The 16129-nt window shown below is 39.2% G+C and overlaps 1 long non-coding RNA gene across 2 annotated transcripts; it reads right to left on the reverse strand.

Moving 5' to 3' along the window:
• Positions 1–7845: 7845 nt before the first annotated feature.
• Positions 7846–15847, reverse strand: LOC119089217. Of its 2 annotated transcripts, none has more exons than XR_005093087.1 (3): positions 13920–15847; positions 11120–11209; positions 7846–8430 (listed from the first exon to the last, which is right to left on the reverse strand). It is a non-coding gene; the product is annotated as an uncharacterized LOC119089217 (long non-coding RNA). The 2 variants fall into 2 exon arrangements; XR_005093086.1 differs by lacking the exon at positions 13920–15847 and adding an exon at positions 11351–11618.
• Positions 15848–16129: the final 282 nt, after the last annotated feature.

Raw genomic sequence — 16129 nt, forward strand, 5'->3', positions numbered from 1 at the left:
TCTCTATCACATTGCTTATATCTAGGGAAAGGGAGACACAGGCAACTCTATCTTCCTGCCTTCTTTGATGCAGTTTCTTTCTCTGTTCCTATACTGACTGGAACCAGCCAATGTGGGCCCCTACTTGGTAGTTTGGTGCTCCATTGGCTGCTTAGACCAGGATTCCAGCGAACAGAAGACTGCTGGAGGATCTTCCTCAACTGTCACTGTGCTCTATTGTGCTCATTAGTATTTATTGCGTGTACTGCTTTCTAAAACATGTATTTAGAGAAACAGAGTTCATGTCCTCATGTTTCTCACACTCTCACAGAGAGAGCAGAAAATAATTTGGAAGTTAATAAGCTAATAACCCTAATTTGTGTATGGTTCTAAGGTGAGATACATGTTCTAAATAATGAGAATATCAATTAAGGAGTAACAAAGAAATTGAACCAAGACTGGCATGTAAATGAAGGCTGATTAAAAAGAATATTTCAAATAAATTGTTGGAAATATTTCAATCTCTTTTTCAATTTTCATATCATTTCACTTTAAAATTGTGTGTGGTCAGGCAACAGCCTCACAGTTATATTAGCAAATTAATATACATATACATATATATATATATGCCATCTCAATAGATCATAAGAATCATTCAGTAAAATTCAACTCTTACTAATAAGACCTGTATATTTTTGATTTGGTTTGTTCTTAAGTATTTTCAGCTTATTTTAATTACTTTTCTCTCTTTTTCCAGTTTCCCCCATATTTTATAAGGCATTATTTCTCTCTCTCTCTCTCTCTCTCTCTCTCTCTCTGTATACACACATATTTCTACATATACACATTTTTACATATGCACACATTTCTATCTATTGTATAAGCTCTTATGTTTGCATTTTCAGGTTATTTTTGTTCAGTGAGTATTATTTATGTCTAAAGAAGTCTAGATCTTTAAGATCTATTTTATTATTTTTATGTGTGTGTGTGTGTATGTGCGAGTGGGCACAGGTTTGTGTGAGTGCTGGTGGAGGTCAGGAAATGCCTTGGGTTCCCTGGCACTGGACAATCACTTGATGTGGATGCTGTGATCCAAACTCAAGTCTTATGCCGGAGCAGCAATCATTCTTAACCATTTAGCAATCTCTCAAGCCCAGTAAATCTATATCATTTCTTACCGTATTGCCTCAGGATGCAAGTACATGACTGAATTAATAGTGATATTGGCAGAAATGCTGTCACTATTACTGGAAATAATTTGGAGACATCACAGGGCTTTATAATGTGGTAGTGTTCCTGTCTATATCCTTATGTTATTACGTCATCATTTTTTTTTGCCTACTGTGCTCTTACTAGTCTCAAGAATGAGTGTGGAATTTTAGGCCATGTTTCTTAGCATCTGTTGAGATACCCATACGTTTTTACTTTCATGTTTGCTGAAGTGGTGAGTCACATTAACACGTAAACGGATGTTCAGTCTACCGTGCCTTTGATAGAAGCTCCCCTTTCTCATGAAGTATCATTTCAGGTCTGGGGAAAGTATCTAGGACTCATAGTTTTGAAAAGCCATGACTGAGTTTTAAGTTCTGCAGGTATTTGGCTGATTGTGCCATTTAGTTCCCATTAACCTTAGTACATTTCTCTATCATCACAAAGTAGCTGTTAGAATTACATAAAGTGGTACAAGACTTATATATAAAACAATGGTAATCATAGAACTAAAGAGTGTGAGTGGAGTGCATTGGTCTCCTACTTTGTGCAGATACACTTAATTCTAACAGTATTGGTGACATCCATTGAACAGTCGAGGAACCAAAAGTACTTAATGCTGCATGTTTCCTTCCCTTATGATGGTACCAATGGTAGAAATACTACATAGAGTTGTCAGACAGTTTGGTGATCCCAACCCATCATTCTTGGTTAGTAGCTCTGGCTGGCTACTTCCTCAAGATTAAAGACCGTGTTGATGGTTAGAAAATTAAAATGGCCAGTGGGGGTGATATTTTAAAGATTATCCACTAGATGGCATTATGAGCCTATCAGAATTGCTTTAACTGGGTATTTAGTCACCAGTTAAATACTAATTAATTAAAGATGTTAGTAAATGGACATCACTGGAAAGAACACCAGCTGAGAAAGTTGCCTGTTTCACTGATTTTGTTACTTGTTAAAGGTAGTAACAAGAGTAACAAGTATGTTAAAGGTAGCAACAATAGCTGTCCAAAGAGAACGTTGTTGGGTTATCAGTTGAAAGTTGTCACTCTTATAAGGACATTAACTGTGTTATAGCAAAAGCATGGGTTATAGTCCTATAATAAAATGCTAATAATGTCTTATATAAATAACTGAACATCCTTTATACTCAACCAAATTACACATCCTCTTCATAAGTGATTCCAAGAGAACTTAGACCCATGTATCAACAACAGAATTAAGCATGACTTTGAAAGGAAGCTGGGTAGGATGGCAATGCTGAATCATTTTAGGTTTAAGTGACAGTTTTCATATTTGGTCATCTTTTGGGGACAACTGTTGGTGATAAAAACACTTGCATAGAAATTAGGAAGTAAGAATAAATCCAGGTGCTATTAAATTCTTATGACACTAGCTGATCTTAGAGCTCAGACAGTTGAATGACTTCATAAGAGTAGCGTTTACCCACCATCAACAGGAAGTTTTCTTTTTCAGTTATGCTATCTAATAAGATAATTTGTCTTTATGTATCTCTGCCTATTTCCTTCATTTTGCGCATTCCTTCAGTACTAATGATTCAGCATATGGTTCAATTTAAGGGTTTGTACTTTATGATCATGCTAAAGTCATTCAATAAAATTCAACAAATTCAATAAAATTTACTTTGGCCGGGCGGTGGTGGCGCACGCCTTTAATCCCAACACTCGGGAGGCAGAGCCAGGCGGATCTCTGCAAGTTCGAGGCCAGCCTGGGCTACCAAGTGAGCTCCAGGAAAGGTACAAAGCTACACAGAGAAACCCTGTCTCAAAAAAAAAAAAAAAAAACCAAACAAACAAACAAAAATTCACTTTGAATTTTGACCTTTTCCCGGCTTTGCAATGCACTCTTTGATACTCTTGTTGTGTGGGGCAGTAACTGTGAGCTACAGTCATCAGTATTCCACCATGAGTTATGTTGCTACATTAGGACATGTACTGTAGGGTATGTGTGTTAAATGCATCTTTGAATTTATCTGTTGGTCTTGATAAATAGGAGACTCTTCCCTGTAAGTCAAAGAACATCTGTATATAAAAGAATGACATTCCCCTTTATTTAGCTTCTTGAGAAAGAGCACACCCAAGTGAGCAGCTCACACATAGTCATTCTGTATATATTCTGATTATCACAGGCTTGAAATGATTGATGGCATAATATCTTTCAAAGGAATCTCTTCACAACTGTGAAATAAGTAGACTTTTCATTAGTAATTATTTAATGATTTTTATAAATGTATGTGTCTGATAAACCAAAAAAAAAAAAAAAATCACTATCAAATGGCCAGCAAGTCTTGGGAAAGAAGAAAAAAAAAATCCCCAAGACATAAATATCATAATCATGTTATCTAAAGTAAAAACTTAAAGAAGTCAGGATATGTATGAGAATTATGAAAACTTTCCTATGTTAAAATTTTAGTTTCAAACTTTACTTCACAGTTTGTGTAATGCGGTCTTCTCTGTTAATTAGTAAATGAACACTATTTGAAGTCATGCCACTCTTCTGAAATCAAAGGTCAAGTAGAACATTCACCGTCAGGTTGCCTAGTTTTCAAGTGTTGAGTCATGCTGGCTAAAGGGCAGGGAGGGGAACAGAGTGGTAGGAGAGATGGATTCACACCTCACCCAGGTCATGTGAGTAGCAATCACTCCATTCTGGCACTGGAGAGCTCTCTTGGTGTCTGAGTCAGAATTCTTAACCAATGGGAACCAGAGAAACTCAAACTGCCCCTTTTAATTCAGTAGTAGAAAAATGTGTGGAATGTTATTTGCCTAACTGTGACCTCAATTCAGACGACATGCCCGGGCAGGTAAGGCAGGCTCTAGCATCTGGTAGCTGGAAGCATCAAGGGTGTACTTTGCAGATCTAACCTTTCAAACACAGAAGTACTTGCCATGAGAAAAGTCTCCCCTGTGTTGATGAGGATATCATACAATGGGATTCATTTAAAAAAAAAAATCATCCAGCATAACAGAGAATGTGCTCTCAAATAACATCTCTTCTAAGAAGTGACAAATCTTCTTGGAGAACAGGTTTGACTTTTGTAAACAGGGCAAAAGCAGGTAGCTCAAAGGGAACAAAGAATTACTTTAGATATCTGAAAAATTGGAAAAGTGAACACTACAGTGCTCAAACCTTTTTTTTTTTTTTTTTTTTTTTTTTTAAAATCTAGGAGTTTCATTTTTCTCACTTTTCCTGACTGTGATGAGGGTAGATTGAGTTGGAGAGCTGTTGGTTGTGATTTGGTAATGTGTGTGTCCTCCCATTAAAGGGACAAAATATGACCACTTACACACTCAACTTGGTGGACTTTGGAAGGACTCAGCATATCATATCTGGATATATCTACTTGAGGATGCCCAGATCTAAGAGCTGGGTTTTTGAGTCAATTTCTGTTATAAGAAATTCCAATGATCACTTGAATTTATACTACTGATACTGAATCTGTAATTTCATGCTATTTTCTTAAATAATCTAATGCTCTATATAATCTAAAATATGGATTAATTTTACTAAAGTGAAATTTATTTCATTTTTGATAATGGGGTTTGGCTTAAAGTAAACATGAGAAAGGACTGAAAGGAATTCCATATTACACTAGAGCCAGGAATGGGGAATTGACTCAATCCAGTCTCTATCTTCTTCAGTGCTAGAATTATGTGATTTGGACCAATATTGCAAGACTAGAGACTTACACAGGTCAAAAGGAAAACTTTACAGATAAAATTCCGTGTCTTCTCTACTGATGTCCTTGACTTGGACATGTATAGCAGCTTCTAGAGGAAGCTAGGAGGAAAGCCTATGGTGTCTGCTTTCACAAATCCTTCAGTAGTGAATCACCACCTTCGCTGCTTTTAGATTTCCAGTGAAGCTGTTATCACGGGCTGAGAGTGTTAGTCACCATCAGAATATTAAAGGATAGCTCAGAAGAATAAAAGGCAGGTCACCTTCAAAATATTCATTTATAACAAGCCCTGATGTAACTCTGAGCTATATACCAAACAAGCTAAATATAGTAATCTCCAATATCATATGACACATATATGTAGCCTTCATGTAAGAGTTTTTCTATAATTTTCTTTTTAAACTGTGTCTGTGGATTTGGACAAGATTTGGGGAATAATTATTTTTCATTCAAAATGCTCTTCCAACATAAACTTAACTGACTAAACTATGATTATCTTCCTTGCCAAATTAGAAATTAGAGTATTTATAAGTTCCCCCCTCCTTTTTAAAAAAAAAAAAACAAAAAAAAACCAAAAAAAACAAACCAAACAATATTATTTGAAATCCCATTTCATCTTTAAAGAGGCTCCAGGAACAGAAGGTAGCATCTGGAGAGATGGAGACTTGGAAGAGCCTGAATGTGGGAAATAGCCCAGTTTTGCCTTTGGGAAAATCATGACTGACTCAGGCTCTGGTTTCCTCAGTCAGATGAGATATAGTTGCCTCAAAGTCTTTGAGGTCTCAGAGGCAGAAGATATCCACCAAGTCTGTAGAGTGGGATCACAAGGGGCTTTGAAGGTGATTAGGTCCTTGAAGTAAGGAATGGTTATATCCTGAAAGCTTATCATAGGACAGGACTTAACTAAAGTTGTCAGGCCTATGAAATAGGAATTCTGAATGGGCAAGTTAAATTTGGATTTTTGATAAATCATGAATAAAATATTAGTGTGAATATATACCAAGGATTTATCTGACAACCCTAGGCATATTAGGAAGTTGACATTTATTTGTAGAAACAATGATCCAGCCTCTATGGTAGGGATTTTAACAAAGAGTGTGAAGTGGTGGGGTATGTGTTTCAATAGTTTTCCCTATTTCCTTTCCCCCGATCTTTATCAGTTTTAACTGAAACTTTTATTTATCATCCGGCTGGAACTGTTACATTACGAGTTGCTTCATGCTGTAAGGGGATCTCAGTTAAAATATCTTAAACCAAAAGGAAGTATAGACCTTACTCAACAGAAGGCCTGCAGCAAAGGAATCATAAAAGACTCCTTTATTGTTCTGTGGGGACATCTTCAAGATGTTGATTTCAGTTTTTGGAGTTTTTCATTTTTTTGTTCTGAAATGGCTAGATTATACATTCTTATATATGTTTTCAAATAAAAGACAGACACATCTTATAGGTAACCTGTCTTTCTGAGGGGAAGACATGTCTTTCCAAGGCATTTTTTTCCTAGTGGACTCCTAGAAATCATTAGGTGAACCATATTACATGGCCATACCCTCACCAAAGAGAGGCTGCAACAGAGGTGTCAAATGTTTCTGTAGGAGGCAGTGTCTAAGTTTTGGAAAAAGCATAGGGAAATGGTTGTGAGAACCATGGGTGTCACAGCTGCCATATTTAAGGAAGGAATTCCCTTTTTGATGAAGAGTACCAACCATGATGATTGATTCTTAGCTGATGGAGCACTGTAAAAAAAAGTGAGGAATATTTCTGTTTTTCTTTCCTCCTCTTGGGGAAGGTGTAGTTCTTTTGAAGGACTTTGCACATGGGACTCTTACCAAAAATAGGAAGAGAGCCACGTCAACCTTAACATAGCCTTTTGCCATGCTATCATTTTTTTTTTTTTTCAGAATGCTTAGAGATAAGAAGAGGAAAATGTGAAGAATCTTTATCCAGAATAGGGCATCCATCGGAGCTGGGAAGATGGCTCAGCTGGCATGGAAAAAGACTTGCATTCAGCCCTCAGAACCTACGTGAGACAGCCAGGCAAGTGGTACACATTTGTGATTCCATCACTGGCAGGTGGAGACAGGTGGATCCCTGGGGCTTGTTGGCCAGCCAGGCTAGCCTACCATGTGAATCTCAGGCCAGTGAGAGACCCTGTTCTAAGAAGCAATGTGTATGGCACTTGAGGAATAACACCTGAGGGTGGTCCTCTAGCTTCCACATGTACCAAGACACACAAACACACAAAGAGTAAGGCACAGGAGGCACACACACACAGAATTGTTTAAAAAAAAAAAAAAAAGCTGGTACAATAATTTCATGGGGAGGCTTGTCCCCTTTCAGGATTCATCCCAATGTTTTTGTCTTCTTATGTACACCATTAGTAGAAAGGAAATAGAAATAGTAACTTTCTTTTGATACCAATGACTGCTCAGGTGTGCCACATGCTTGGTTTCAGCTCCAGCTTCTGTGATCAGGGAAAGGAGGGCAATGTGCTGCAGTGTGGAAGGCTTAATTAGCCTCATGACCTATGAAACATCTTTGACTTGATTGTCACATGATTTGACATGCTTTTGTTTATCATGTAATAAGGTATGTGCACTCTTTCAAAGCACTCAGAAAACACAAGTAGTCAAACATATTCCCAAAAGCTTATATGAAATTCTAAGTGGCATACCAAATATGTCTACAGTGCCACATGTGGAGAGAAACTAGTGAACAGCTTTAGTATGCTAGACACAATGTTATATGTCTGACATCTTGGACTTATTTAATCTCAAAACAACTTATTGAGTTAATTTTTTTTTAGGCTGTTCATTCAGGGTCATATAATCTAATGGACATTACCAAAAGAAGTAGTTTTGCCAGATTATGTCTGTATGGGAACATATGTAGATGTTTGGCAAATACTTGATAGATTCCGCCCCCCCTGCCCCCGTCTCTCTTAAGCTGTATCTTTGTCTTCTGAAACAGAATTTCTGCTTCAGGTTGAATTTTTAAACCTGATTCTTAGACCCCAAAAAGAGCTCATGATTATTAGTAAGATAGCCAATCAGAGTTATTAAGAATGAGTTGTCTACTTTCTGTTGCCCCTGGCAAGGAGAGACACATTCTTTGCAATTCATGCCATTGTACATTCCAAACATGGTAGGTCACTCTTTAATTACTGTCAGGGAGAGTGGTCAAACTTTCCTTCTTCCTTTGGGTGATAATGATAGAACAGTGAAGAAGTCTCTTGCTACATAGGAGTTAGCAGTGCCTACTACAACACCCCTAGGAAATGAGAGCAGATCCTTCTTTGGTCCTTCGATGGAAGAAGGGCCAGCTTGAGAAGACACATGACTTTTGAGCATTCCTATCTGAACCCAGTAAACTCAAAATGTAGCATGGAATGGACCGGCTATCTTGAGCTGTATGTTTGCTCTTGAGGAACCATGTTGTCCCCAGGAGAGTTTGCAGCAGTCACTGGAAGCGAAGAGTTGGATGTGGAGGAAGTCCAACTTAGAGGATGATGAAGATATCAGAGTGATGGACTTGAGTCAGCTCTAGAAAAAATTGTGGAAGGAAGAATTTAAAGGTGAACATTAGAATTTAAAAAAAAATGCTGCATGAAAATTCTCTTTCTAGATGTGTGTTTTAATTCTAATTTGTTAGTTTATGGTAGATAAGTCACTTGATCATGTGTTCAAAAATTATGTATCATTATATATTCAATGCTTGTTGGCTGAAAACTGTAAATATGCTTTTAGACAACATCAGAATGAAACAGAATTGCAAATTGCAATGTAGGATGGGAAGTGCCACCAGAAATGAAAGAAATCAGAACAAATACTGATGTTTCCATTCTTTACTTGGACTCATAAACGTCCAAATAATCACAAGGTCTCAGCCACTTGTTCTGTAAGTTACCAGTCAGGGCAAAGGCCTTTAAAAAATCTTGCTCACTTAAAAAAAAAGTCTGTATTTTTCCACAGTTAATGATGTGCAAAGAGCCTGTGAGAAATGTGTTTTTCAATAGGACCAATAATTACAGGGGATATTTAAAAAGTATGCTGTTGGTTTAAATTAAAAAATCTGAAGCTAAGAGCTTAGATTTCAGTTTTGTTACCCCAAAGAGATAGCTTCAGATTACAAGAGTGTTTAAAAAGCACAGCACACCCCTCCAGGAATGTAATTTTAAACTAACCTTTACTCAGAAAAATGTATTTTAAAATCTAACCTGACTCAGAGGAAAACTCCCAGTGATGATTCTCTGGCTGGGAGATCTGTTTACCACTCCCAGGATTTCTGCTGTTCCCCATCTCTTGGCTGTGACAAATTCTGTGTGAATTCAGAGCTGGGCAGGGTACCACCACCAAATCACTCCAACTCTCTAGCGTTTCCTACCATCACAAACCAGGCAGCCACAGGGCAGGCCTGCCAGTCCTTGCCATTGGTGGCAAGTGAAGGCAGATAATTCAGTCTGGTCATGAGTTTCCTAGTAATTCTCTTGGGAGGAAATTACCTCTGGTCTGAGGCATAGATCCTTGAGAATGTAGAAATTAGGCTCCCTGTGTGGTTAGTGAAGGGGTCATGTTGGTATGTGGAATTGAAGGGACAGTTCCCTTCCTGCCTTGTGAAGCCAGGAAGAGGTTAACTCAAAATCTTGGAAACATGGAAAGATTTTCAATGACCACTCCAGGGTTGCTCTTGTAAAGACACATACAGATTCCAAATGAATCTTTAGCATAAACAGCTGGTATAGACCAGTTTGTTAGACATCCTTATAGAAGTCCTTAGTCTGTCCATTAAAAACATAACCAGGAATCCTATGTGAAAGAACTGTAAGGATCTTTCAGTCCAACATGTCTTGACTGCTAGGTCATATCCCTTGAGCCCATTCAATACTTCGCCATTCTTCCAAAGGTATCTTTTGCTCTTATTTCCCGACCTCTTTATCACGAAGCTTCTCAAATGGTGTGTGAATCATTCTCTTTGCTCTTTATATATTGGGAGCAAATCTCTGCCATTTAAGAAATGGAAACCATAGGGCTGGCTTTCCTATTATAATAAGGGCTTTGTAGACAACCAGCTTACTTTTTCTGTGTAGCTTAAAGTAAGCCATATCAAATCTCTTGAGAATTATGGTAAAAGGCTTTGCTATCTTAACTCTTTCTGCATCAATGGTCTTCTCTAAATTCTAAATCTTGTATCTCATTCTCTACGTTCTGTTTTGTTCTCCTGAAGTAGAGTCTCATAGCTCAAGCTGGCCTCAAACTCACTTTATGGTCAGTATTGGCCTTGAACTCTTGAACTTTCTGCCTGTACCTCCTGGGTGTTGGGATTATAGGCATCCACCATCATATAAACTCCATGTATACTCAGAGTATACCTGGTTAAGAATTTGATCTGTGCTTATATCATTTCTATTCAGGATTTTTCTCTGTTATCTTCTATGCATTTCTGGATTACACATTATCCATATAATGCAAACATCTCACAGTATTCCCTAATGGAGTTTTATGTGTGTATATATAGTAAAAGCATTTTTAATTTTATATAGCTATGCAGGCAGCCTCTGATTTGTAATGCTTCTAGAAAACCTGACAATATTATCTGGAGACTTTCTCACTACACTTATTAAACAGGAGAGCTGGTAGGAATTAAATATGCTAGAATCATATTCAATAACATTTAAATTTTCCAGTGCTTTAATTTATAAACAGTACCTACTACCCTTCAGTGAGAGGCAGAGATTAATCCCACTGAGGTATCCTTTCTCTGAGTCAGCCAATATGGATGAGACTTAAGAGCAGCAGAACTCAAACCCTAGAGCACACCCTGGTCAAAATACCACTGGGTATATAAATTATGTTGATAGAAAATTTTCTGGTTGCTGAAAGAACCTTTGAGGAATCAGGAAAATTTACTGTGACTGACTTTAGGATCATAAGAAATTATAGCATCAGGATTCTTCACCAAGAGAAAAGTCATTACATTTAAGGAAATGAGCAAGGCAATACACACCTATGATCCCAGTATATGGAGGTGGAGATGATGGGAGAGCAGCCTAGGCTATGTAATACACCCTTTCAAAAAAACAACTGAACAAAACAGTTACATGGTTATTAATACTTGTCCTTCTCTGGCTCTCAGTAAAGCTCTTCTACATACAGTGCTCTGGGGCAGTTACTTTTGCCTCATTTTGACAATATAACTGACAGAAACAAAGGAATATAGATTTATTTTGCTCACCATTTCAGAGGGTTCAATGCATGGTTACTTAACTTGATCATTGGAAGTATATCATGGTGGAGGAGCTCAAGGCAGAGGAGAGCAGTTGACCTACAAGAAAGCAGAGTGAAGGGGAATGCTGATGTCCTTGCCCTCTCCTTCCATGTGGGCCCATGAAGTAGTGCTGCCTACATGGGGGGGGGGTCTTCTGGTCTCAGTCACCCCTCTGTAGACATGCCCTCCCAGACATACCAGAGGTATGCCTCACTGCTCTGTGGGCTTCCAAATCCAGTCAAGTAGCTAATGAAGATCAGCCACCTTAGGCTGCTTTGAGAGAAAAGACACATAGAGCCCAGATACAGATGCTTGCTGCTGTAGCAAAACCTGGGGATGATGCACTAGTTAGAAGTTCTTTTTTGCCTGCCATTGTTTGAAGCTTAGAACAGCAGGTGGCATGGGACTTGGAAGGGAGGGAAGGGAAGGGGAGGGTGGCATGGGATATGGAAGGGAAGGGGAAGGGGAGAAGTGGAGGGGAGAGGAGGAGGAGAGAAGGAGGAGGTTAGGGGAGGGGAGGGAAGGTGAAATGAAACGCAGCACAGAAGGGAAAGGAAAACAGATAGGGATAGATCTCCCCTTACATGAGCCCGGGGAAGGGAATTTGTGTTATTTAGAAAACCTTGGGTCCAAATTCCAGAGATTACTTTGTGAACTCACAACAGTTGGTTACTTTGTTTCAAACTCAGCTTCAGTGAAGTATTACTGGCGAGTAATTTGCTGCGTTCACTGAATATGCACAGCTCTGCATGTGTCTATGAGATCACTGCTCCAGCAAAATAAAGACTATTTTTAACCCCCCGGGGGTTTATATTTTCTTGACTCCTCTCTATTGCCATTGGCGCCTTTGCTTTGAGTCACAGAACAGCTTTCCTGTTAGAACCTTATCATAGTGACTGGGGTTTTATAGAAATGGGACCGCAGTCTTCACTTCAGGCTTCTTGGACGAAACACAAAATGATCTTGGTGGTAGTTCATTTTGTTCTATATGCTAGAAGTTTGTTTCTTTTTTTTTTTTTGTCTAATAATATTCCACTATTTATCTATTACCTGTTGGAGCATCTGTTCTACTTCCAATTTTTGCTAATTGTGCATAAAACTGCTATGGAGTGTTTCCAGGTTCTGTTATTGTGCACAAAGCTAATATAAATATTTGTGTACAAGTCATTGCATGAACATATGTTTCTGTTTCCCTTGTATAAACACTTAGAATGGAATGTCTGGATCATATGTTTTTAACTTTTTATGAAACCAAGAGCTTCTCTTCTAAGTGATTATGCCATATTCCTTTCCAGCAGGGCTCCTGTTGCCTAACAGCCTCATTAACATTTTGTAATTCCCATCATTTTAATTATGGTCACCCTAATGGATAGTCACTGGCTTATCGTTATAGTTTTAATTCCCACTTTGCTGATGAATAACATGCTTCATGTATTTCCAGGCCATCACTTACCTTCGCTATTGAGGTGTCTGTTCGAGCTGATCATCTGTTTTGATTAGATTCCCTCTCCTTCTCTTCCTCCCTCCTTTCCTTTGGTGGTGTATTTGAGACAGGGTGTCACATAGTTCACGCTGCTCTCAAACTCACCATAGAACTAAGGGTGAACTGTCTTACCCTCCCAAGTGCTGGAGTTCTCGGCAGGCACCACACCATGCCCAGCTGGGTTCTTTGCTTCCTTATATATTCTGAATGTGAGTCCTTTGTTGAGTGTATCCATTGTGAACACTTTTTTACACTTCATGGGCTGTCTGTTCATCCTTCACAATGTCTCTTAGAAAGGAAAAAAATATAATTTTGGTAAATCCTATTGGTAATTTCCTTTATAAGGCAGTGTGTGTGTGTGTGTGTGTGTGTGTGTGTGTGTGTGTGTGTGTGTGTGTTCTATCTCAGAAGCCTTGCCAAAACCTAATAATAGAATTTTCATCCTCCTTTTCCTCTAGAAATTTTATTACTTATACTTGTATTTATGATAATTCTGAGATGGTCATTCTATATATTTTGAGACAATGAAAGATATTCTTTTAAAAACTATGTGGCTATCAAAAAATCATTTCATGCCATGGTTTGAATGTGACATTTTCTCCCTGAAGCTCATGTTGACATTTAATCTCTATTATGGGGTATAAACATTTATATCCCACAATAAGCTGACTGTCATCTCAGAAGTCTAAGGCACAGGCACTTATAGGGCAGTTTCAAAGCTAAGAGCTGCAAAACAATGTGTATCGAGCAACCAGGACTCCACAAACTGCCTACAGAAGAAATTCTAGGGTTAGAAGAGTGGATACACAGAGTGTGGCTACAAATCCAGAGTGTGGTACATGGGCACATGTAGAGCAACTGTGAATCTGTGCCCTGGAGTAACAGCACAAGCTACCTGGTTACAGCTGCAGCATCTAGAACACATGCAGATTTGGGAGGAGGTGTGGAGATCCCATCCCAGGGCATCGCTCTGGCAGTGCCTTCCTGGAACTTATGCATCAGCATCTTTCTCATTGAAGTTGGTGGCAAGGATGCATTTTTATGACATCGTTGGCAAAAGACGCTGATGTTATCTGCCGCAGAAGCAAACCACTGGGGACCATGGTGGCACCCTCTATGTGGCTGATAGCCTCTCCCTTCTTGGTTCCTAGCCACCCCCAGACATCTTAGCATCTCCCCAGCAATCCTTTGTATGTGGCTATTTGGGAGTTTGCTCACTTTGTGTTGCCTTTTTTTTTTCTTTAATGGACCCTCCCAAGGCCATATTTATTTGCAGACAGCTACCTTTTGTTTTCTGGAGAGAGATGAAGATTGGCGTCTCCTGCTTCTGCCACTCTGTTGATACCGCTCTCTTCCCTGATGACATCCTGATTTTATATTTCTCCTTTCCAGAACCACGACACCATCAATTTCTACTGTCTGAAGCCAACCAGCTTGTGACACTTTGTCATAACAGTCGTAAAACTCTGAAACATAAAATATTGAACTGAACCTTACATTTTGGTACAAGATAAGATGCTATACACTAGTGATCTATTGCATGGTGCTGCTGTTATAGCTGGACCCTTGGAAGGAAACCCATCTTTCTTCCCAATCATTAGGAGTGTTTCAGCTCTAACTCAACTCACTTCCTACACCTGAGAGGGCAGGCTGTTTGTTCCCTCCAACAAAAATGATTTCTTGTAAACACCAATAAAGGTTGTTTTGAAGAGTTAAAAAAACAAAACAAAACAAAACCATGTTTTTGGAAAAGAGCATATTTACTTACAAAAGTGTTGAAGTGGCTTTCCTTAGACATATATGACATGACATTTCTCTTCCCTCTCGGCATACGATGACTCAAGAAACCAAAGCCTGTAATGTACTATACCACCCATATATCTGGCACCTGAAACCCATCTACACCGATCCCCCAAATCAGATAGAGCCCAGGTAGATCAACATCCTTTAAGAAGCATAAAAGCTCGTACAAGTCTTGGCTGTATTACTGGAAACTAACAGTGAGGATGGTAACAGGACTTTAGGGCCTTTCAAGCGATAAACCGAGCTCGAGAATTTTGATTCATAGCTGGATACAAAATACTGTGTGAATGTAGATTAGCAGGTGGTCCCTTCAGGTCCCACTACCCCTCACACTTCCCCCATAGTTCTTCACAGCTCGTTTTCCCTCCCCGGTTTCTAGGCGAGGGTTTAGAGCGCTAGGCTATTTGGGTTTTGAATTCGGGAAGGAATGCAGTGAAATTTTTGGCACTCCCTACTGAGTGATTTACGTGATGCTTCCACTGGGCCATTTGTTTTACGCATGTATGACAGGACCAGGGCTGGGCTTCTGCTTCAGAGACATTCATTTCAGGTTTGCATTTGCTGGCCCTTCTGGACCCTGGAACCTTAACATTTGGATGAAAAACATCCTTCCCCAAGAGGCTGCTCTTAATGCACTCTGAGAGAAAGAATGACTGTTTTCATTGGGGGGAATCATGAAGAAGGAAGGAGTCGAGTGTGGATTTTCAGACTGGCAGAGAAAATAACCAGCTACGATAACTTAGAAATAGTCTGGAAATTTCTTTCAGGACCATGATCTAGGAAGACCAAAGTATTAAAACCCAGTTCACCCAAGTCCTCCAAAGAATGGTGAACTCTATTCAGGCTCCTGTTTTAAAGTTTCTCTCTGATGCAATCTGGTGACTAATAGCTTGACCCGTTCAGAGCATGAACACTGTCCTTGTCGAGCAGAAAGAAGGAAGAACTGCAAGTATCTCCAAGTTACCCTGAGAGCGGCGGCACTGGAGCGGAAATCCTCATAGAACACTTGTCACATCCACTAGTGACAACCTGGCTGATGCACAAAGAAAGATTTCAGGTGGCATCCTACAGGTGTAAGGTCAGAGTCATTTCCCGGTGATTTAGTCAGGCATAGTCTATCCAGTGTACTTCCATGCTGGGAATAAGATAACATGGTCTCAATCCTTCATTGTTAATTGGGAACTCCTGTGAGGAGAAGGGTCAAGCTCAAAGCACACATTAAAAAAAAAAAAAAAAGATTCAGAACACCTTTGGTAACAGGGTTCATGTCTGGAAGCATGGATTTTCAAAAGTAACACACAAGTACTGAGTCTGGCTCCTTTTTATCTTTTGTAACCTAGGGTTATAAGTGATTTTTGTGGTAGTCAGTCATTCTGTATAGTACAATGGGAAGGAAAGCCATGGGAATGCATTTCTGTCATTGAAGAGGTAAGTTAAGTCTGGGCTCTCTCTGAATGGGCATTGCATTAATTAGAATTCATGTAGAAGATCAAGGGCACGCTGAAAAACTTAACAAAGGGAGTTCAATGGCCAGGGCGAAGATAACATCCAGGGATGCCTAAGTGTTCTGGAGTAGCAAAAGTAGAGCCTGTTACCATTACTGACCTTGGAAAATTGGCTAGGCAGAGAACTGGAGTGATGGAGGGGTGGCTTTTGCTATAGAGGGTCAACTCTGTTACAGAAGCTAGAAG

This window comes from Peromyscus leucopus, chromosome 17, assembly GCF_004664715.2.
Source record: "Peromyscus leucopus breed LL Stock chromosome 17, UCI_PerLeu_2.1, whole genome shotgun sequence".
NCBI lineage: Eukaryota > Metazoa > Chordata > Mammalia > Rodentia > Cricetidae > Peromyscus > Peromyscus leucopus.